A 25,258-nucleotide genomic window follows, 5' to 3' on the forward strand; every position below is an offset into this window, starting at 1 on the left:
CCGAGGAACAAACTTTGCAACAACCCTTTTCATTTCCAAATCTTCCATTATAAATCACTGAACCAAGCTCCAAGATAATCCACTGATCTCTGACAGTTGATGAATTGTCTGTCAACAGTCTGTGAGCACAAGCTCTTGAATTTTTTCAATATTTTTGTCAATTCAGGCTGTCTATGGACATCCAGAGCGAGGTTCATCATCAATCAACATGTTGCCATTTTTAAATCGAGCAAACCACTTGTATACTTGAATTTTTCCCATAGTGTCATGTTGGTAAGATGTTTTCAACATTAAAACAGTTTCAGCAGCATTTTTACCGCATAGAAAACAAAATTTCACAGCTGCACATTGATCACTTGAACTTGCTGTTATAAAAAATGGAACAAGAACAAAACAGTGCTAGCAAAAATAATCACTGTTACTCTTTTTTTTTCTTCTTCTTCTTCTTCTTATTCTTCTTCTCCATAAGATATATTTTAGTTAAGACAGTCATGTCTCTCACTTTGACTAATACATATGACAATGATTTATTATGTTTAATGTCAGTATGCAAATCTGTTTCAAGGTATTGCATTCGCAAGCGGAACTTCCATACACAATTGAGAAGCAATTAAGAAAAAGGCTTGAAGATTGTTCTCTTCCAGCACATGTCAGTGACTCAGGTACTGAACAACAAGTATCACACATTTCTTAATACCTTTGCTACTTTCTTTAATAGCTCTTCCCTTTCTTTTTTTAAAAAAAAAAAAAAAAAAAAAAAAAAAAAAAAAAAAAAAAAAAAGAGAGAGAGAGAGAAGAAGCAAGCAGCCACAAATGCAGTGCCAAAGGCTTTACAATAACATACAGGAACAAATAAAAGCTGTATCATAATATCATAAACAGTCAGTGCCATAACAGAATTTTACTATAGGCAATACTGCAAAGTGCTAAGGAATGTCATCAGACAGGCTAAAAAAAGTTTATTACACCAAGAGAATACAAAACCTTCAGAATAAAATTAAAACACCATAGTTAGTTGTGAATCAGGGCAGAAGATGGGTGCCCGACGTATTATGTCTCTCGCATGTGAGAATGAAACTGTCTCTCAGAATTCTAACTGTGCCGCCCCTGTGCATATATTCCTTCATAGGATACATTGTTTGCAGTAGTGATTTTTTCAGAAGAAACATCCTTTCAGATGGATAATGATATGTACTTGGATAACACTTCCTTAGAAATTGTACAAAAAAAGTGTGCACTGTTCAGGAGGTTCCATTTTCAATATTTATTTATTTTATTTACACGTCAAGTTCCATAGGCCCAAATTGAGGAACAAATCTCCAAGGTCATGGAACCTCTCAGTACATGAAATTACAACATTAACAATACAACAAGAATGAGCTTAATTTTACAAGGAACTACTTGACAGAATAGAAGGAATGACCCACGAGGAAACTCTTCGGTTTTGATTTGAAAGTGCGTGCATTACTGCTGTTTGAATTCTAGTGGTAGCTTAATGAAAATGGATGCAGCAGTATACAGCACACCTTTCTGTACAAGAGTTAAGGAAGTCTGATCCAAATTCAGGTTTGATTTCTGTGCCAAGTATTAACCGAGTGAAAGCTGCTTATTCTTGGGAATAAGGTAATATTGTTAACAAGAAATGACAGCAAGGAATATATGTATTGAGAGGACAATGTCAAAATACCCGGACTCGTGAACAGGGGTTGACAAGATGTTCGTGAATGTACACCACCTTTTGCCTGAACTGCCCATTTCTGAACCAAAAATATCCTTTTAGATTGGGAAGAGTTACCCCAAAATATAATACCATATGACATGACTGAATGAAAATAAGCAAAGTAGACTAATTTCCATGTCGAATGATCACTCACTTCAGATACCGTTCGAATATCAAGAATGGCAGCATTAAGTCATTGAACAAGATCCTGAAAGTGGGCTTTCCACGACAGTTTACTATCTACCTGAACACCTAGAAATTTGAACTGTTCGGTTTCACTAATCATATGCCCATTCTGTGAAATTAAAACATAAAGTTTTGTTGAATTGTGTGTTAGATACTGTAAAAACTGAGTCTTACTGTTATTTAGCATTAGTTTATTTTCTACAAGCCATGTACTTATGTCATGAACTGCACTATTTGAAACTGAGCCAGTGTTGCACACAACATCCTTTACTACCCTGCCAGTGCCATCAGCAAACAGAAATATTTTAGGGTTATCTGTAATACTAGAGGGCATGCCCGCATCTCGTGGTCGTGCGGTAGAGTTCTCGCTTCCCACGCCCGGGTTCCCGGGTTCGATTCCCGGCGGGGTCAGGGATTTTCTCTGCCTCGTGATGGCTGGGTGTTGTGTGCTGTCCTTAGGTTAGTTAGGTTTAAGTAGTTCTAAGTTCTAGGGGACTTATGACCACAGCAGTTGAGTCCCATAGTGCTCAGAGCCATTTGAACCATTTGAACTAGAGGGCATATCATTTATATAAGTAAAGAACAGGTGGCCCCAACACTGATCCCTGGGGCACCCCCCACTTGACCATACCCCACAGAGACCCCACAGCACAGCCATTCTCAGCACTGTGAATAATGACCTTTTTCGCTCTGTTGCTGAAGTAAGAGGTGAACCAATTGAGAGCTACTCCCTGTATTCTGAAACGATCCAACTTCTGGAGCAATATTTTGTGAGCAACACAATCAAATGCCTTAGTTAAATAAAAAAATATGCCTAGCATTCGAGACCTTTTGTTTAACCCAACCAGTACCTCACAGAGAAAAGAGAATATAGCATTTTCAGTTGTTAAACGATTTCTAAAGCCGAACTGTACATTTGATAGCAAATCGTGTGATACAAAATGATTAATTATCCTTACATACACAGCCTTCTCACTACCTTTAGCAAACACTGATGGCATAGAAACAGGTCTAAAATTGTCTACATCATCCCCTTCTCCCTTTTTATAAATCAGCTTTACTAATGACTACTTTAATCATTCAGGAAGCTGACCATTTCAAAAGGAAAAAATTACAAATATGGCTAAATACAGGGCTAACATGTGCAGTACAGTACTTTAATATTCTGCTAGGCACCCCATCATATCCATGAGAGTCCTTAGTCTTCAGTGATTTAATTATTGACTCGATCTTCCCCTTGTCTAGAGGAGTATTTCAGACATCAATCTCCGAAAGGCATTTGCCAAGAGATTTATATGATTCCCTGTAGAAACTAAATTTTTATTTAACTCTCCCACAATGCTCAGAAAATGATTGTTAAATACTTTACATATATCTGATTTCCTTCCCCATGAATCATGGACCTTGCCGTTGGTGGGGAGGCTTGCGTGCCTCGATACAGATGGCCGTACTGTAGGTGCAACCACAACTGAGGGGTATCTGTTGAGAGGCCAGACAAACGTGTGGTTCCTGAAGAGAGGCAGCAGCCTTTTCAATAGTTGCAGGGGCAACAGTCTGGATGATTGACTGACCTGGCCTTGCAACATTAACCAAAACGGCCTTGCTGTGATGGTACTGCGAACAGCTGAAAGCAAGGGGAAACTACGTTCGTAATTTTTCCCGAGGGCATGCAGCTTTACTGTATGGATAAATGATGATGGCGTCCTCTTGGGTAAAATATTCCGGAGGTAAAATAGTCCCCCATTCGGATCTCCGGGCGGGGACTACTCAGGAGGACGTCATTATCAGGAAAAAGAAAACTGGCATTCTACGGATCGGAGTGTGGAACGTCAGATCCCTTAACCGGGCAGGTAGATTAGAAAATTTAAAAAGGGAAATGGATAGGTTAAAGTTAGATATAGTGGGAATTAGTGAAGTTCGGTGGCAGGAGGAACAAGACTTTTGGTCAGGTGAATACAGGGTTATAAACACAAAATCAGATAGGGGTAATGCAGGAGTAGGTTTAATAATGAATAAAAAAAATAGGGGTGCGGGTAAGCTACTACAAATAGCATAGTGAACGCATTATTGTGGCCAAGATAGACACGAAGCCCACACCTACTACAGTAGTACAAGTTTATATGCCAACTAGCTCTGCAGATGATGAAGAAATTGAAGAAATGTATGATGAGATAAAAGAAATTATTCAGGTAGTGAAGGGAGACGAAAATTTAATAGTCATGGGTGACTGGAATTCGATAGTAGGAAAAGGGAGAGAAGGAAACATAGTAGGTCAATATGGATTGGGGCTAAGAAATGAAAGAGGAAGATGCCTGGTAGAGTTATGCACAGAGCATAACTTAATCATGGTTCAAGAATCATGAAAGAAGGTTGTATACATGGAAGAATCCTGGAGATACTAGAAGGTATCAGATAGATTATATAATGGTAAGACAGAGATTTAGGAACCAGATTTTAAATTGTAAGACATTTCCAGAGGCAGATGTGGACTCTGACTACAATCCATTGGTTATGAGCTGTAGATTAAAACTGAAGAAATTGCAAAAAGGTGGGAATTTAAGGAGATGGGACCTGGATAAACTGAAAGAACCAGAGGTTGTACAGAGTTTCAGGGAGAGCATAAGGGAACAATTGACAGGACTGGGGGAAAGAAGTACAGTAGAAGAAGAATGGGTAGCTCTGAGGGATGAAGTAGTGACGGCAGCAGAGGATCAAATTGGTAAAAAGATGAGGGCTAGTAGAACTCCTTGGGTAACAGAAGAAATATTGAACTTAATCGATGAAAGGAGAAAATATAAAAATGCAGTAAATGAAGCAGGCAAAAAGGAATACAAATGTCTCAAAACTGAGATCAACAGGAAGTGCAAAATGGCTAAGCAGGGATGGCTAGAGGACAAATGTAAGGATGTAGAGGCTTATCTCACTAGGGGTAAGATAGATACTGCCTACAGGAAAATTAAAGAGACCTTTGGAGAAAAGAGAGCCATTTGTATGAATATCAAGAGCTCAGATGCAAACCCAGTTCTAAGCAAAGAAGGGAAAGCAGAAAGGTGGAAGGAGTATATAGAGGGTCTATACAAGGGTGATGTACTTGAGAACAATATTATGGAAATGGAAGAGGATGTTGATGAAGATGAAATGGGAGATACGATACTGCGTGAAGAGTTTGACAGCGCACTGAAAGACCTAAGTCGAAACAAGGCCCCGGGAGTAGAGAACATTCCATTAGAACTACTGACGGCCTTGGGAGAGCCAGTCCTGACAAAACTCTACCATCTGGTGAGCAAGATGTATGAGACAGGCAAAATACCCTCAGACTTCAAGAAGAATATAATAATTCCAATCCCAAAGAAAGCAGGTGTTGACATATGTGAAAATTACCGAACAATCAGTTTAATAAGTCACGGATGCAAAATACTAACACGAATTATTTATAGACGAATGGAAAAACTGGTAGAAGCTGACCTCGGGGAAGATCAGTTTGGATTCCGTAGAAATGTTGGAACACGTGAGGCAATACTGACCTTACGACTTATCTTAGAAGAAAGATTAAGGAAAGGCAAACCTACGTTTCTAGCATTTGTAGACTTAGAGAAAGCTTTTGACAATGTTAACTGGAATACTCTCCTTCAAATTCTAAAGGTGGCAGGGGTAAAATACAGGGAGCGAAAGGCTATTTACAATTTGTACAGAAACCAGATGGCAGTTATAAGAATCGAGGGGCATGAAGGGGAAGCAGTGGTTGGGAAGGGAGTGAGACAGGGATGTAGCCTCTCCCCGATGTTATTCAATCTGTATATTGAGCAAGCAGTAAAGGAAACGAAAGAAAAATTCGGAGTAGGTATTAAAATCCATGGAGAATAAATAAAAACTTTGAGGTTCGCCGATGACATTGTAATTCTATCTGAGGCAGCAAAGGACTTGGAAGAGCAGTTGAACGGAATGGACAGTGTCTTGAAAGGAGGATATAAGATGAACATCAACAAAAGCAAAACGAGGATAATGGAATGTGGTCGAATTATGTCAGGTGATGCTGAGGGAATTAAATTAGGAAATGAGATACCTAAAGTAGTAAAGGAGTTTTGCTATTTGGGGAGCAAAATAACTGATGATGGTCGAAGTACAGAAGATATAAAATGTAGACTGGCAATGGCAAGGAAAGCGTTTCTGAAGAAGAGAAATTTGTTAACATCGAGTATAGATTTAAGTGTCAGGAAGTCGTTTCTGAAAGTATTTGTATTGAGTGTAGCCATGTATGGAAGTGATACATGGACGATAAATAGTTTGGACAAGAAGAGAATAGAAGCTTTCGAAATTTGATGCTACAGAAGAATGCTGAAAATTAGATGGGTAGATCACATAACTAATGATGAAGTATTGGATAGAATTGGGGAGAAGAGGAGTATGTGACACAACTTGACAAAAAGAAGGGATCAGTTGGTAGGACATATTCTGAGACACCGAGGGATCACCAATTTAGTGTTGGAGGGCAACGTGGAGGGTAAAAATCATAGAGGGAGACCAAGAGATGAATACACTAAGCAGATTCAGAAGGATGTAGGCTGCAGTAGGTACTGGGAGATGAAGAAGCTTGCACAGGATAGAGTAGCATGGAGAGCTGCATCAAACCAGTTTCAGGACTGAAGACCACAACAACAACAACATATCTGATTTATCAGTAACAGAAATATTTTTACCAAGATTTGACACTATATTGTCGACCTTGTGCTGCTGACCAGACACAACCTTCACAACTGACCATATGGTTTTAATTTTATCCTGCAAATTAGCTATTCTATTTGCATACCACATACCATTTGCCTTCCTAATAACATTTTTAAGCACCTTGCAGTACTATTTGTATTGGGCTACTGTTGCTTGATTGTAAACTACTTCTAGCATTTTGATATAATTCCTGCTTTGTTCTACAAGATATCTTTATCCCACTGGTCAGCCAACTGGGCTGCCTTTTACTGCTGATACCCCATTTAGAACTTTCTAATGGAAAGAAACTGTCAAAGAGCATGAGAAATGTGTTAAGGAAAGCATTGTATTTATCATCAATGTTATCAACACTGTAAACATCCTGCTACTCCTGTTCTTTGATAAGGTTTAAAAAACTCTCTATTGCTGTTGGATAAAGTTTCCTGTATGGTTTTTAATTATATGACATTTGTTTGAGTACAAAAGCCTTTTGGGGTTAAATGTGTGCATTGTGATCTGCAAGGCCACTCCGCTTTTACTAACAGAATGCCCATCTAGTAATGAAGAATGAATAAAAATATTGTCTATGGCTGTGCTACTGTTCCCCTGCACCCTAGTTGGAAAAAAAAACACGATCTGCATCAGATCATATGAATTTAGGAGTCTACCAACATCCTTTTTCATGCTCCATCATATACAAAATTTATATTAAAGTCACCACATGTAACTAATTTCTGGTACTTCCTATAAAGTGAAACCTCTCTAGCTAGAGCAGAAATGCTCTGAAGTCAGAGTTAGGGGACCTATTAACAACAACAATTAGAAGTTTAGTTTCGCTAAATTCAACTGCCCCTGCACAACATTCAAATACCATTTAGTGCAGTGCCGTGATATGTCAATGGACTCAAATGGAATACTGTATTTTACATACATGGCCACTCCCCCACCCTGCAAGGAGCTCCTTGAAAACCAGCCAGCTAATCAGTATCCTGGTAAGGGAAGCCTCTGAATTGTCAAATTATTTAAATGGTGCTCCAATACACCAATAATTTCAAAGTCAATATCTATAAGCAGTTCACTGACTTTATCTCTAATACCTCTTATATTTTGATGAAATATGCTAATTCCTTCTCTACTTGGAAACATGACGTCCTCTGGAGGTGAGCCCTTAGTTAGAGGGACTTCCTTTAAGCAGGTATACCTATCAGCTGACTTCAATCTAAAAATGGTGCAGCTCTAACACCAACTAATACAGGAACTTTTCCATGAGTGATCCGACCATCACCACCCACTACACTACCACCTAAAAGCTTTGCCAGCCTCCCCTTCCCATACCTATTGAGGTGCAGGCCATGCCTAGTGAAACCCAATCTACTGATAGACTCAACTGGCACCAGTGAAATGTGACCCATGCCCTCTGCCATCAGTGCCTTCTCCAGCCCCATGTTAATGCACCAAGCAGCTGCATTAAGACAAGGCCGATCATGACACTGAAACAGTTGCACGAAATGCACATTAGTGCCACCAGTTTGAGTAACTATCTTTACCAGGTCACCACCTACATCATATTCCCCGTCCCTATTGAGAATGTTCCCTGCTCCACCCACTATCACTACCTGGTCCTCCTTCGTAAACTTCCTACATAACTCCCCAATGCTGTCAGTCACCTGAGCCAACCCTGCACTAGGCTTCACAATGCTGGTGGCCTGGTACTCTCTCCCTAACACTTCCTGCAACTGCTGGCCCACACCTCTGCCCTGCGAACTACCTAGCAGCAGAACCTTCTTTCTGTTAGACTTTTCAACTGACGTAGACCTCCTAAATGCTGAGGACTGCTGCATGTTCCCTACACCTACAGCTACAAGAGGCTCCTCTCCACTCCACTCTGACAGTTGGTCAAACCTATTGCATATACACAAAGTGTAACTGTCTGAATACCTTCTCCTCCTAGCTGCCTTCTTGCCCATTCCCCAGCACCCTTCACCTTCTTCAACCTATGTAGTTCCTCCTTTGCATGTTGTAACTGCACCTGAAGGGCACAGATCTTATGCTCCTGCTCTTCTATCAACTTAATTCTACTACAGATTCTGCATTACCAGGAGAAGATCTCTCACTTCAATGCCCACTGGCTTCCCCACTGCATTCTCCCCCAAGGAAAATACTTTGAACAAATCCCACACCGTAACCCACTACTCACAAATCTACGACAGAGCCCACACTTCTCAGTCAAGGTAAAATTTTACAGTTTCTGAAAAAATTGTAGATCTACATTACCTAAGTTCAGTTACACCAATAGAAATATTTATAGAACTAACAATACTGGTCTCGAAATTCTCTCTCTACTAAGAAAGCAACTACTTGTATTAATACTACTAAACCCCAACTAATACCAATACCAACAAAACTTCAGAAAATTGTTAGCTAAAACCAAACCCAAGTGGCCACTGGATCACTCACAAAAGTTAAAATACTGAATGAAAATTTTACTGAAATATTTCATTAGAAACAATAAGAAACGTCAGCTGAAAACTAAAGCACAAAATTTACTAAACGACTTCAATGCACAGAAAACTCTAAAAAGTAGAGTGAGTGAATGTTTCCGAAAGTCTATTAAATAGTTATTTCACCACAAACAGCACGAAACATCGCTGAAAACTACTAAATTTAATAACTGTATAAGAGTGCACAAATAACTTTGTCAGTACTTAGCTTTATAACTGCTACAGCTGCAACTGCACACCGCAAAATGTAAACACACAACTGAGGCGTGTGGTTTGGATGAACGATGTGAGCACGCTCATAAATAACAGGCCACACGAGTCAATAAAACAGGAATATAGACTGAAATTAATGAAAATCCACTAATAAGTTACATTTACAGCAAATATTAATACAAATAAACTATAAAATAAGTAACTGAAGGCTAAAACTTCATAAAATATTGACTAGCAATTCCAACAGCATTCCAGCACACTTTATGTCACACTAAAATGTAATGTAGTAATCATAGAATTGAAAACATTGAGTGATAAACCTGTGTATTCATATCCAAGTTGAAAGGTTTCCTTGTGGCACACTCGTATTCTTTACAGGAGTTTCTTTCAGTAGTTGAGGACTTTTCCCTCATTATATGACATTTATTTCTATATTCTCTCACAATTTTGTCATGTTTTACTGATTCTTTAATTCTTTTGTTTATAACTTTTCTAATCAACAATCTATAAACTTAAACTGAGTCATTCCACGACCAAGTAGCTTTGCCTTTCATGGTCCTATGGAGCATGCTAAATATATTGATATCAAATTCAATACAATTTTTACATCATAATTCCATAAGTGGAAGTATCACAGTGAAACACTGATGCCATTAATTATGTATGTGCAAATCACCATTATTAACAAGTATGTATGCTTTCTCTGCCTTCAGTATGAAAGTTGTTTTACTCATAGGCTGAATCTGAAAGAAAAGAGAAAAGTAATGTAGTACTGGTATATTTGCCTAATAGATATGCACTTCATAATGCAGCAAATCATTACTGGAACATACATAACAGAATTAATGATGTAGTCAGATTAGCTGAGACAGTGCAGTCGTGTGTGTGTGTGTGTGTGTGTGTGTGTGTGTGTGTGTGTGTGTGTACATATTTGTCATGTATTTTATTCATTTGCTCTGAAGAAGTACTAATAACATTGTGAATCTTGTTTATGGGTCTGTTGACTGCTCAAAATCTTAATTTCATCATGAGTGAGTAGTTACCGGTACTCATATGTATTAATTGTATTCCACCAGAATTTTTCATCGTTGTTGTTGTTGTGGTCTTCAGCCCTGAGTCTGGTTTGATGCAGCTCTCCATGCTACTCTATCCTGTGCAAGCTTCTTCATCTCCCAGTACCTACTGCAACCTACATCCTTCTGAATCTGCTTAGTGTATTCATCTCTTGGTCTCCCTCTATGATTTTTAAGCTCCACGCTGCCCCCCAATACCAAATTGGTGATCCCTTGATGCCTCAGAACATGTCCTACCAACCGATCCATTCTTCTAGTCAAGTTGTGCCACAAACTCCTCTTCTCCCCAATTCTTTTCAATACCTCCTCATTAGTTATGTGATCTACCCATCTAATCTTCAGCATTCTTCTGTAGCACCACACTTCGAAAGCTTCTATTCTCTTCTTGTCCAAACTACTTATCGTCCATGTATCACTTCCATACATGGCTACACTCCATACAAATACTTTCAGAAACGACTTCCTGACACTTAAATCTATATTCGATGTTAACAAATTTCTCTTCTTCAGAAATGCTTTCCTTCCCATAGCCAGTCTACATTTTATATCCTCTCTACTTCGACCATCATCACCCTTAGAATTTGAAAGAGAGTATTCCAGTCAACATTGTCAAAAGCTTTCTCTAAGTCTACAAATGCTAGAAATGTAGGTTTGCCTTTCCTTAACCAATTTTCTAAGATAAGTTGTAGGGTCATTATTGCCTCATGTATTCCAATATTTCTACAGGATCCAAACTGATCTTCCCCGAGGTAGGCTTCTACCAGTTTTTCCATTCGTCTGTAAAGAATTTGCGTTAGTATTTTGCAGCTGTGACTTATTAAACTGATAGTTCGGTAATTTTCACATCTGTCAACACCTGCTTTCTTTGGGATTGGAGTTATTATATTCTTCTTGAAGTCTGAGGGTATTTCACCTATCTCACACGTCTTGCTCACCAGATGGTAGAGCTTTGTCAGGACTGGCTCTCCCAAGGCTGTCAGTAGTTCTAATGGAATGTTGTCTACTCCTGGGGCCTTGTTTCGGCCTAGGACTTTCAGTGCTCTGTCAAACTCTTCATGCAGTAGCATATCTCCCATTTTATCTTCATCTACATCCTCTTCCATTTCCATAATATTATCCTCAAGTACATCACCCTTGTATAGACCCTCTTTATACTCCTTCCACCTTTCTGCTTTCCCTACTTTGCTTAGAACTGGGTTTCCATCTGAGCTCTTGATATTCATACAGGTGGTTCTCTTTTATCCAAAGGTCTCTTTAATTTTCCTGTAGGCAGTATCTATCTAAGCTGTAGTGAGATAAGCCTCTACATCCTTGCATTTGTCCTCTAGCCATCCCTGCTTAGCCATTTTGCACTTCCTGTTGATCTCAGTTTTGAAACATTTGTATTCCTTTTTGCCTGCTTCATTTACTGCATTTTTATATTTTCTCCTTTCATCAATTAAATTCAATATTTCTTCTGTTACCCAAGGATTTCTACTAGCCCTCATCTTTTTACCTACTTGATCCTCTGCTGCCTTCACTACTTCATCCCTCAAAGCTACCCATTCTTCTTCTACTGTATTTCTTTCCCCCATTCCTGTCAATTATTCCCTTATGCTCTCCCTGAAACTCTGTACAGCCTCTGTTTTAGTCAGTTTATCCAGATCCCATCTCCTTAAATTCCCACCTTTTTGCAGTTTCTTCAGTTTTAATCTACAGTTCATAACCAATAGATTGTGGTCAGAGTCCACATCTGCCCCTGGAAATGTCTTGCAATTTAAAACCTGGTTCCTAAATCTCTGTCTTACGACTATATAATCTATCTGATACCTTCTAGTATCTCCAGGCATCTTCCATGTAGATAACCTTATTTCATGATTCTTGAACTAAGTGTTTGCTATGATTTTTCAGTATCATACTGTAAATATAGGACAGTTGAGTGTTGAAGGTAAAACAGGAAATTGAAACTATAATTCTTTTTACAATTAATAAGACCAAAAATAGATAAGTTTAGAGTTTGATAGAGTTTGATCAGGAGGAATTGGGATTATTTATTCATCCATTCACAAACGCATTGTTCTATAGAGCCCATTGTACAGTAGTAGCTCCATTAATGTGGAATAGATCAAGATACTCCTTAAAAGAACTGTTTCTGATGTTTTGTGTTAACCATAATTAGTATTAATGTTAATTTGCATTACTCTCCATGTGCAGTTAGAGTACAGGGTTATTACAAATGATTGAAGCGATTTCACAGCTCTACAAGAACTTTATTATTTGAGATATTTTCAAAATGCTTTGCACACACATACAAAAACTCAAAAAGTTTTTTTAGGCATTCTCAAATTTTCGATATGTGCCCCTTTAGTGATTCGGCAGACATCAAGCCAATAATCAAGTTCCTCCCACACTCGGCGCAGCATGTCCCCCATCAATGAGTTCGAAAGCATCATTGATGTGAGCTCGCAGTTCTGGCACGTTTCTTGGTAGAGGAGGTTTAAACACTGAATCTTTCACATAACCCCACAGAAAGAAATCGCATGGGGTTAAGTTGGGAGAGCGTGGAGGTCATGACATGAATTGCTGATCATGACCTCCACCACGACTGATCCATCGGTTTTCCAATCTCCTGTTTAAGGAATCATGATGGAAGTGCGGTGGAGCACCATTCTGTTGAAAGATGAAGTCGGCGCTGTCGGTCTCCAGTTGTGGCATGAGCCAATTTTCCGCGGGCTACGCGTGAATCTTGCCCGCACGCGTTCAACCATTTCTTCGCTCACTGCAGGCCGACCCGTTGATTTCCCCTTATAGAGGCATCCAGAAGCTTTAAACTGTGCATACCATCGCCGAATGGAGTTAGCAGTTGGTGGATCTTTGTTGAACTTCGTCCTGAAGTGTCGTTGCACTGTTATGACTGACTGATGTGAGTGCATTTCAAGCACGACATATGCTTTTTCGGCTCCTGTCGCCATTTTGTCTCGCTGCGCTCTCGAGCGCTCTGACAGCAGAAACCCGAAGTGCGGCTTCAGCCGAACGAAACTTTATGAGTTTTTCTACATATCTGTAGTGTGTCGTGACCATATGTCAATGAATGGAGCTACAGTGAATTTATGAAATCGCTTCAATCATTTGTAATAGCCCTGTATTACCAGTATAAGGCAACAGTTTGTATTCAAGTCCCAGTCTTGCAGATAATTTTAATCTGTCAGTTAGATTCAGTGGGAACTCAGTTTCCAGTGTAAAATATTGGCATCAGGCAATGAAAAATTATTCATTTCAGTCACAGAAATGTGAAAAAATGCATTATCAGAATGTCATTATCAGAAGTTGACAGTGTGGCATACTGTTAAATATTGTATTTCACTCTGTAGTATAGATTCTGACTGCATCAGTAAATTTCAAAATCGGTATCAACTGTGTTTCATGAGGTTGTTGCTCACTAAATACTGCATTCTGGGAACTAGTTTTTCTCTTCAGGAATGTCATTGCATTCAGTGTTAGAATATATTTTGAAGTTCTACAACAATTCTCAATGGAGAGAAGTCTTCCGAAGTACGAGTGATTTCAGGTGTGCCGCAGGGGAGTGTCATAGGACCATTGCTATTCACAATATACATAAATGACCTTGTGGATGACATCGGAAGTTAACTGAGGCTTTTTGCAGATGATGCTGTGGTGTATCGAGAGGTTGTAACAATGGAAAATTGTACTGAAATGCAGGAGGATCTGCAACGAATTGACGCATGGTGCAGGGAATGGCAATTGAATCTCAATGTAGACAAGTGTAATGTGCTGCGAATACATAGAAAGATAGATCCCTTATCATTTAGCTACAAAATAGTAGGTCAGCAACTGGAAGCAGTTAATTCCATAAATTATCTGGGAGTGCCGTATTTACTCGAATCTAAGCCGCACTCAAATCTAAGCCACACCTGAAAAATGAGACTCAAAATCAAGGAAAAAAAATTTTCCCGAATCTAAGCCGCACCTGAAATTCGAGACTCTAAATTCAAGGGGAGAGAAAAGTTTTAGGCCGCATCTCCAAATCGAAACAAAGTTGGTCCATTGTAATATGAGAGACAATTTAGGTCAAATGAATGACGATACAGTTACAGTAGTTTGGTTCGAGTCGTAACCTTAGCAGTTAAGCTTTACCAGGTAGCCATTGCTGTGTGTCAGGCGCTCTGTCCGTATTTATACGGGTACCCTTCCTTTTTCACGTTCTTCGTCTGGTTTGAATTGATTGCTTATTTTTCTTCGATCTGATAAGTGCCGTTTTCTTTGTTATAGGTGTTTACGTCACTCTAAGCTGAAATGCATTACTGTACTGCGTCACGCATTGTTTGTCGCATTCTGATTGTGCGTGTTTACCGCCTGTCGCCGCTCGCGGCATGGCTTGCTTTTGTGCGCACAACTGCGCGAAACAATGGCAAGAGACTGCTATTTGTTGTTACTTACACTGCTGCTTTCTTTGATAATGATCAACAAGAACCAAATACACTGCGTATGATAGAAGATGTTCTGAACGAGAGTCTAGCGAAAAAAAATTTCTGTTTGAAAATCTTTGCAGGCGCCTCTTTAGTACATTACATTATGAACAGAAGGTAGAGTCATCTTAGATTTAAAAATCTAGTCAATTGCTGTGCTTCATTTATGACAGTATCACTATTAGTCATAAGAATAATACGAATATAAACATGACATGATATGTATATTCTTCCGCGTTTGCTGTTGTCTCACTCTAGTTTCGTAGTTTATTAGGCTGACACGATTTAAATGAGATAGCAGCAAACACGAAACAATACATGGCAAAATGTTTATATTCGCATTATTCTTATGGTGAAGAGAATACTGCATGTGATTCACAATTCACAGAAGTTCCTATTTATTTATTTTATTTCAGAATGTAGAGTTGGCTATATTGACAAACATCCCAAACAGTCTTGCCAATCGGATTTTCGTAGTCCATTGAAATGCTGCTACATTCGAAGATGAACAATACGGAATTTGTATTTACTTCGTTGGATAATGTATGAAAATGCAGTGATCGAAACTCGGGGTGGAGAACAAAAACTCGTCTTCCACCTTTTTCTTAAATTTATTTATTGACGCAGAGGATTTGGTGCCAGTATTTATCTTTGTGCCTACAAAGCATGCCTGTGTAGCGCTACATATATTCAACGGCAGAAGTTAGTTGTGGCAGCACCCACCAACATTTTTCAGAACTTCGCTTGCCTTGCACTCTATTCTACGCCGCAGGCGGTTTTTTTGATTACAAAAACCGGAAAAAAAGTGCAGCTTAGATTCGAGTAAATATGGTACGCATTAGGAGTGATTTAAAATGGAATGATCATATAAAGTTCATCATCGGTAAAGCAGATGCCAGACTGAGATTCGTTGGAAGAATCGTAAGGAAATGCAATCCGAAAACAAAGGAAGTATGTTACAGTACGCTTGTTTGCCCACTGCTTGAATACTGCTCAGCATGTGGTATCCGTACCAGATAGGGTTGATAGAAGAGATAGAGAAGATCCAACGGAGAACAGCACGCTTCGTTACAGGATCATTTAGTAATCGCGAAAGCGTTACGGAGATGATAGATAAACTCCAGTGGAAGACTCTGCAGGAGAGATGGGCTTTTGTTAAAGTTTCGAGAACATACCTTCACCGAAGAGTCAAGCAGTATAATGCTCCCTCCTACGTATATCTCGCGAAGAGACCATGAGGATAAAATCAGAGAGATTAGAGCCCACACGGAGGCATACTGACAATCCATCTTTCCACGAACAATACGAGACTGGAATAGAAGGGAGAACCAATAGAGGTACTCAAGGTACCCTCCGCCACACACCGTCAGGTGGCTTGCGGAGTATGGATGTAGATGTAGATGTAGATGAACAGATGATCATAATATGGGTGTAAAATTTTGACACCCATTTTTGCACTCTTCACAGGACTAATCTACTTTTTCCAGATCTTTGTATTGTACACCACGTAAGAGATTTTTATTAATCAAGGTAAGAAAGGGGAAGTATCGCTATGTAATTAGTCTAAAATTTGATAATTACTGTCAGGGTTTGGTGCCTTTCTCATTTTGACTAGCAACTGGAATGACTTGGTGAAGCAGTCAAACATTGGTTGTGTAACATTCCACCTACATGAGTATGTTTTTAAATTTAGTGTATTAAGATTTTGGCTCTCCATTAGCTTTTCTCTAATTTGCCATCAAATTCATCAAGTTGGTATGCAGTTTCACATTGGTTCAAAATATCTTGAAAGTCTCTTAGTTATCTTTCTGCTTACATCTGGCTATTGTTTTTAGACATAGTGTTAACTCCTCTTATATATATATATGGAAAAAGATTTTCACTTTTGACTTTAGTCCCTTTTTATTCCCTGTTGTACTGAGAACATAACACTCTCTGTTTGTTCACCATCTCCATATATTGCTGGTAAGTGCCCACCACACCATAATGTGTGCAGACTATAGATGCAGATGAAAACAAATGTGAGTCTTTTATGGCCTTTCTACCTTGCTTGGAACTTCCATTTAGCTTGTGGTGAGTGCCTAAGTTTGAATTTGTAAAACAATACATCCATGTGTGTCATATTCTAAACAAATTTTCATATTTCATTCTGTAGATAGTATGAGCTTTTATCTGTTCTAGCAATCATTGTTGCTATAATGGTGTGGCATTTTCTGATCCCTTTTTCATAGCTAACAATAAAAGCCAAGTGAAGCTTTTCTGTTTTCTGTGCATTATTATACTAGTAGTTCAAGATAGTAGCTTTGTGATGTATTCACTGCCATGTTACAAGCCTATTTGATTCATTCATTGAAATAACGGATGACAGCTAACCATGTTGATCATTCACATACCATTTTCAATAAATCCCATCATGGGGGAGAGATTAAGGGATATGGATCAAGTCAAATTATACATCATGTGGCAGAAACAACCACTGAAGGTTATATCCACAAAGTAGACCAATAATCAGTTTCCAGCACTTATACTCTACTGACCCTGATAATCAAGGGAAATACCTTCAGACAGTGTTATGTCCAGGATGGAATAACAGCAATAGGCTGCTCACCAGACAGAGCAGGCATTATTCACAGATAGACACAAAGAAAAGCATACTAGGAATATTTCAGTTCTCAGACAAAGTCCTTCTCCAGAAGTAGAATTCTCACACATTCCCACAACAAATCACACATACATGGTTACTGGCTCCAGTGCCACATATATTTTGTTGCACCTTTACCTAACAGTCTCTCTTCCCTTACTCAGGCATATACCTTCCTGACCTCACATGTTCGAGTTACACGAGCTGCCCTTTGTATTTACACATTTCCTCCCACCAACCTCCACTCCACTCTATTATTTTCTTTTTATTTATCATTTTTTAACTTTGCTATAATTTTATTTTGCTTTCATTTTTCTCTATAGGCTGTACTTAGGTTTCATGTTGTTTCACTATACTTCATCTGTTGCATCTCTTTGTGACTTCACCGTGTATTTTTACGTGTTTTCATCCTCCACAAAAACCCTTGTACCTTTCATGTGCACTAATACAGAAAAGGTTTGCCTATCCATAGCCAGAACCCAGTCCTGCATCCTATTCATGTGTTGCTGCATAGCTCGTGGGAAACCCCCTCCCCCCAAATGGACTATCAAATAACCCATCTCCGGCTGCAACCCCTTCTTCCACACTGATACCAAATTGTTCCTGGCCATAGTCTGCAAAACCATACCAGTCATGGCAAAACATCCTTGCACTATCTCGTCTCTATCCATAAAATAATTCTGCCCTGCAGTCCCAGATTCCTGCTCCTGTCTCCCAGATTGAAACCGTTGCCCTTCAGGAACTTGAGTAGCATATACAATGCCACTTCAAAAAACTTTCCAGTGTATTCACTTTATACTCCCACCTTGGACGACTACTGTCCACTATCTACATCTGCATCTATGCTCTGCAAACAACCATGAAGTGTATGGCAGTGGGTATGTCTCATTGTACCAGTAATTAGGGTTTCTCCCCATTACCACACACTTGAGCAGTATTCTAGAATGGGTCACACTAGTGAATTGAAAGCAATCTCCTTTGTAGACCACTTACACTTCGCCAGTATTCTATCAATAAACTGAAGTCTTCCACCTGCTTTACCCACAACACAGCCTACGTAATCATTCCATTTCACATCCCTACGAAGTGTTAACCCATGCATTTGTAAGAGTTGGCCAATTCCAACAGTGGCTCACTGATATTATAGTCATAGGGTACTATGTTTTTTTTGTTTTGTGAAATTTACAGTTTTACATTTCTGAACATTTAAAACTTGTTGCCATTATTTGCACCACTTTGAAATCTTATCAAGATCTGACTGAATATTTATGCAGCCTCTTTCAGACAGTACTTCATTATACAGGGTGGTCACTAACTATTGCCACCAAGAATAACTCCGAAAGTATGATAGGAGTTGAAAAATTTATGGGACAAAAGTTGCATGGGACAACAGGGGCCATAATATGATGTTCGTGTTTTGTTGCTAGGTGTGGTCGCTTCAGAGACAGGAAGGTCAACTTTGTTTTTTAAAATGGGATGCTATAGTTTGGTACTTATTTTCTGATAGCAGGTATCGAAACGAATCCAATGCTGTGTAACAGTAAGGTCTTTGAAGCCAACGAAGGTCACAAAGGTGGCATGAATGTCCATTTACAGGTGTTCTAAGCGCTGACCATTCGTATCAATGCAGTACTGCAATCTTATTAACATGGATTGAGTGGTATTCCTTATCACATTGCCACTTATTGAAGCACATGCTCTGACAATTCTCTCACGCATATCTTCAGGTGTAGTTGGAACACCTTCATAAACAATGTCTCTTACGAATCACCACAGCAAAAAATCCAGAGGTGTCAAGTCTGGTGAACGAGCCAGCCATGACACATCTCCTCCGCATCCAATCTAACGATTTGTTAATTGTCTCTGGAGCTTATTTCTAGCCATCAGCAAAAAATGTGCCGGACCCCATTGTGTTGATACCACATTCTGTTCCTTCTTCCTAAAGGTATTTCTCCCAATAACAGACGTATGTTTCTTTCTTCCTACCACTGAGATTTCCTTCGATGAAATAGTGGCCTATAATTCTGTCCTCCAGAATCCCACACCATACATTCACTGACCACGGTTTTTGGTATGCAACTTGCCACAGCCAACATGGATTTTCAGTTGCCCAATAATGCATCTTATGGAAATTAACATTTCCATGGTTTGTGAATGTAGCCTTATCAGTAAACAAAATCAAATTAATAAATGCGTCATCCTTCTGAATCTGAAGCTGAGCCCATCGGCAGAATTCAATGCAACGCATACAATCCATACCAGTTAATTCTTGGTGGAGACTGATATGGTAAGGATGATATTTATGGCACTGCAGAACACAAACAACACTACTCTGGCTCGTGCCAGATTCCCTTGCGATACGACATGAACTAACACAAGGACCTCGAACCACAGTGGCAAGAGTATCAATTTCTGTTTCCTTGTTAGTAACTTTCCTTTGCCAGATATGTTTCTGATGCATTAAAGATCCAGTTGTTCTCTCTGTATCATACACATATTGAAATGTATGACATGTAGGGTGAGTACGTTGAGGATATCTTTCAGCATATAAGTCTCTAGCTCTCACTGAATTTAATTGGCATTCTCTGTAAATGAGAATCATATCGACTTGTTCTTCGAAGGAGTACATCATTCACATTCACTTGATTCAACAATACTAGTCTTACTGTTCCTATTAATGTTGTATTGCGAAACCATCGAATGGTGTTTACATGTCAGTGGCAACATCGTATTCGGCGAATATTTACTATTTGCACAATATAAGAGAGAGAATTGTCAGAGCATGTGCTTCAATAAGTGCTGAGGTGATAAGGAATACCACTCAATCCATGATGAGAAGATTGCAGCACTGCATTGATACCAGTGGTCATCACTTAGAACACCTTCTGTAAATGTACGTTCATGCCACCATTTTGACCTTCATTGACCTTCAAGGACCTTACTGTTACACATCATTGAATTGGTCTCCATAGCTGCTATCAGAAAATAAGTACCAAACTATAGCATCCCATTTAAAAAAACGAAGTTGACCTCCATATCTCTGATGCGACCCACCTAGCAACAAAAAACCAACTTCATATTATGGCCCCCATTGTCCCATGCAATATTTGTCCCACAAACTTTTCACTACTATCATACTTTCAGAGTTATTCTAGGCAGCAGTAGTTAGTGAGTCACCCAGAAGATAACCGTATCATCTGCAAAAAGTCTGAGGTTACTGTTAATATTGTCTGCAAGGTCATTAATATACAGCATAAACAGTCAAGGGTCCCAACACACTATCTCAATTCCATAAAACCTGAGTTTTTTCTAAAAGTGTAAAATGATCCACACAGTCAAACGCCTTGGAAAGATCACAGAAAATACCAACTGGTGATAATTTGTTATTTAGGGCTTGTACTGTTTGATGGGTAAATGTGTAGATAGCATTCTCAGTTGAGTAACCCTTCTGGAATCCGAATTGTGACATGCTGAGTAAATTATTTTCACTTAAATGTGAGACTACTCTTGAACACATAACCTTTTCGAGTATTTTAGAAAATGAAGTCAGCAATGAGATTGGCCTATAATTATTTAAGTCACTCTTGTCCCCTTTCTTATCAAGAAGTTTGACAATTGCGTATTTCAGTCTGTCTGGAAAAATTCCCTGTGCCAGCGAAGCATAACATATACCACTAAAGACTCCACTTATTAAGTTAGAACAACACTTGAAAATTCTGTTAGAGAATCCATCGACACCACATGAGCTCTTGTTTTTTAGTATATTTATAATTCCCTTAATTTCAGTGGGGGATGTTGGTTCAACTGAACCCTTTAACCCTATTTTTGCTGCTACATTCAGAAAGTGATTGTTAAAAATACTTGCAACTTGTGAATTATCACTCACAACATCGTCATCATTTAGCTTTATTGCTATGGTATGCTGTGCACTGTTAGGCTGCCCCGTCTCCCATTTGACAATATTCTGCATAGTTTAATCTTATTATCTGCATTATTAATTTCTGTCAGAACACATAGCTTCTCGACTTCTTAATGACTTTCCTTAAAATATTACTGTATCTTTTGTAGTAAGCACATAACGTGGGATCCTGACTTATTTTGGCCTGTCCATATATTTCCCTCTTCCTCTTACATCATCATATCTTAATTCCCTGACTAATCCATTACTACTTGACTTTGTAATGGCTTTTTTGGATAACCGTCAAGTTTCATACGACCAAATTGAGGAGCAAATCTCCAAGGTCATGGAAAGTGTCAGTACATGAAATTACAACATAGAAGTAATAACAGATAACGATAAATGTTTATGAACCTGAAAAAAGTCAGTCCATAAGTTTAAGTAAACGCAATCAACAATACAATAAGAATCAGCTTAAATTTTCAAGAAACTACTTGACAGAATAGAAGGAGTGACCCATGACGAAACTCTTCAGTTTCGATTTGAAAGTGCGTGGACTACTGCTAAGATTTTTGAATTCGAGTGGTAGCTTATTGAAAATGGATGCAGCAGTATACAGCACACCTTTCTGCACAAGAGTTAAGGAAGTCTGATCCAAATACAGGTTTCATTTCTGCCAAGTAATAACCGAGTGAAAGCTGCATATTCTTGGAAATAAACTAATATTGTTAACAAGAAATGACAATAAGGAATACATATATTGAGAGGCCAATGACAAAAAACCCAGACTCGTGAACAGAGGTCAACAAGAGGTTCATGAACGTACACCACTTATTGCCAGAACCACCCATTTCTGAGCCAAAAATATCCTTTTAGAATGGGAAGAGTTACCCCAAAATATAATAACATACGACATAAGTGAATGAAAATAAGCAAAGTAGACTAATTTTAATGTCGAACAATCACTCACTTCTGATACGATCACTCACTTCTGATACCGTTCGAATAGTAAAAATGGCAGTATTAAGTCTTTGAACAAGATCCTGAACGTGGGCTTTCCACAATAGCTTACTATCTATCTGAACACCTAGAAATTTGAACTGTTCACTTTCACTAATCATATGCCCATTCTGTGAAATTAAAACATCAGGTTTTGTTCAATTGTGTGGTAATCATCATCATCATCATCATCGTCATCGTCATCGTCATCATCATCATCATTTAAGACATTATGCCTTTCAGCGTTCAGTCTGGAGCCTAACCCCCTTATACAGTTCCTCCATGATCCCCTATTCAGTGCTAACATTGGTGCCTCTTCTGATGTTAAACCTATTACTTCAAAATCATTCTTAACCGAATCCAGGTACCTTCTCCTCGGTCTGCCCCGACTCCTCCTACCGTCTACTGCTGAATCCATGTGTCTCTTGGGTAACCTTGCTTCTCCCATGCGTGTAACATGACCCCACCATCTAAGCCTGTTCGCCCTGACTGCTACATCTATAGAGTTCATTCCCAGCTTTTCTTTGATTTCCTCATTGTGGACACCCTCCTGCCATTGTTCCCATCTACTAGTACCTGCAATCATCCTAGCTACTTTCATATCCGTAACCTCAACCTTGTTGATAAGGTAACCTGAATCCACCCAGCTTTCGCTCCCATACAACAAAGTTGGTCGAAAGATTGAACGGTGCACAGATAACTTAGTCTTGGTACTGACTTCCTTCTTGCAGAAGAGAGTAGATCGTAGCTGAGCGCTCACTGCATTAGCTTTGCTACACCTCGCTTCCAGTTCTTTCACTATGTTGCCATCCTGTGAGAATATGCATCCTAAGTACTTGAAACCGTCCACCTGTTCTAACTTTGTTCCTCCTATTTGGCACTCAATCCGTTTATATTTCTTTCCCACTGACATTACTTTCGTTTTGGAGATGCTAATCTTCATACCATAGTCCTTACATTTCTGATCTAGCTCTGAAATATTACTTTGCAAACTTTCAATCGAATCTGCCATCACAACTAAGTCATCCACATATGCAAGACTGCTTATCTTGTGTTCACATATCTTAATCTCACCCAGCCAGTCTATTGTTTTCAACATATGATCCATAAATAATATGAACAACAGTGGAGACAGGTTGCAGCCTTGTCTTACCCCTGAAACTACTCTGAACCATGAACTCAATTTACCATCAACTCTAACTGCTGCCTGACTATCCATGTAAAGACCTTTAATTGCTTGCAAAAGTTTCCCTCCTATTCCATAATCTTGTAGAACAGACAATAACTTCCTCCTAGGAACCCGGTCATATGCCTTTTCTAGATCTATAAAGCATAGATACAATTCCCTGTTCCACTCGTAACACTTCTCCATTATTTGCCGTAAGCTAAAGATCTGGTCCTGACAACCTCTAAGAGGCCTAAACCCACACTGATTTTCATCCAATTGGTCCTCAACTAATACTCGCACTTTCCTTTCAACAATACCTGAGAAGATTTTACCCACAATGCTGATTAAAGAGATACCCCTGTAGTTGTTACAATCTTTTCTGTTTCCATGTTTAAAGATTGGTGTGATTACTGCTTTTGTCCAGTCTGATGGAACCTGTCCCGACTCCCAGGCCATTTCAATTATCCTGTGTAGCCATTTAAGACCTGACATTCCACTGTATTTGATGAGTTCCGACTTAATTTCATCCACCCCAGCCGCTTTATTGCACTGCAATCTATTGACCATTTTTTCCACTTCCTCAAATGTGATCCTATTTCCATCATCATTCCTATCCCATTCTACCTCGAAATCTGAAACATTACTGATCGCATTTTCACCTACATTGAGCAACTCTTCAAAATGTTCCCTCCATCTGCCCAAGGCATCCACAGGATTCACCAGCAGTTTTCCTGACCTGTCCAAAATACTTGTCATTTCCTTCTTACCTCCCTTTCGAAGACTGCTAATTACACTCCAGAATGGTTTTCCAGCAGCTTGACCCATAGTCTCCAACCTGTTTCCAAAGTCTTCCCATGATTTCTTCTTGGATGCTGCAATTATCTGTTTGGCTTTGTTTCTTTCTTCAACATAACTTTCTCTGTCTACCTGGGTTCTGGTATGTAACTATTTTTGATACGCCTTCTTTTTCCTTTTACAGGCTGCCTTGACTGTATCATTCCACCAAGCTGTTTGCTTCATCCTACTTTTACACACTACTGTTCCAAGACATTCTTTAGCCACTTCTAGTACTGTGTCCCTGTACCTTGTCCATTCCTTTTCCAATGACTGTAATTGACTACATTCTACTAACTGGTACCTTTCTGAGATCGCTGTTATGTACTTGTGCCTGATTTTCTTATCCTGAAGTTTCTCCACTCTTATCCTCCTACATATGGACCTGACCTCCTGCACTTTCGGCTTCACAATCCCAATTTCACTGCAGATTAAATAATGATCAGTGTCATCAAAGAATCCCCTGAATACACGTGTGTCCCTCACAGCCTTCCTGAATTCCTGATCTGTTATTATATAGTCAATGACAGATCTGGTTCCCCTGCCTTCCCAGGTATACCGGTGATGTTCTTATGTTTAAAAAAGGAGTTTGTGATTACTAAGCCCATACTGGCACAGAAATCCAAGAGTTGTTTCCCGTTCCTGTTGGCCTCCATATCCTCTCCAAATTTACCCATAACCTTTTCATACCCTTCTGTTCGATTTCCAATCCTGGCGTTAAAATCACCCATGAGCAGAACACTGTCCTTGTCGTTTACTCTAACAACTACATCACTGAGTGCCTCATAAAAACTATCCATCTTGATCTGTCCCTTCACAATGTGAATATACTGACACAATCCTAATTTTCTTGCT

The sequence above is a fragment of the Schistocerca cancellata genome, chromosome 2 (assembly GCF_023864275.1).
Source record: "Schistocerca cancellata isolate TAMUIC-IGC-003103 chromosome 2, iqSchCanc2.1, whole genome shotgun sequence".
NCBI classification, from domain to species: Eukaryota; Metazoa; Arthropoda; class Insecta; order Orthoptera; family Acrididae; genus Schistocerca; species Schistocerca cancellata.